The sequence below is a fragment of the Morone saxatilis genome, unplaced genomic scaffold (genome assembly GCF_004916995.1).
Source record: "Morone saxatilis isolate NCDOM2014 unplaced genomic scaffold, NCSU_SB_2.0 Contig21, whole genome shotgun sequence".
NCBI lineage: Eukaryota > Metazoa > Chordata > Actinopteri > Moronidae > Morone > Morone saxatilis.
Window position 1 is genome coordinate 20,397,093 of NW_023339774.1, and position 374 is coordinate 20,397,466.

Genomic DNA, 374 nt, shown 5'->3' on the forward strand with positions numbered 1-374 from the left:
CCACTTTTCTACACATCACATGTGTTGGAGGTTTTTCACTTTGACATATTACTCTTATAAACCTGAATCTGTGTGAAACCTGTTTATCTTTTATTGTTAGACATCAGGATTCACACAGATTTAGATTTGACACATACTAACGAATCACCTGGTGCGGTGCTCATTGCAGTTTCCTGTCTGGTTGTAGTCATTTCATGGATTAGATTTCCATTCCAGCCAGGGTTTAAATCACATGCCGATTCCTAAATGTGTAAAATAATGTACAGAATTTCTTTTTCGAGTGAGTTGTGTGTTTGTGTAATTTGAATCCTGGCTCTGGTTCAGTGTTTTGTGGTGTTGTTGGTGTCCCCCTTCCCCCCTCTCCCCCTCCGCCC

The 374-nt window shown here is 40.9% G+C and overlaps 1 protein-coding gene across 1 annotated transcript in view; it reads left to right on the forward strand.

The window, feature by feature from the left end:
• sec31a (SEC31 homolog A, COPII coat complex component) overlaps nt 1-374 on the forward strand; it is a gene marked incomplete at its 5' end in the record, with an annotated part of 14,626 nt that overhangs the window by 7,124 nt on the left and 7,128 nt on the right.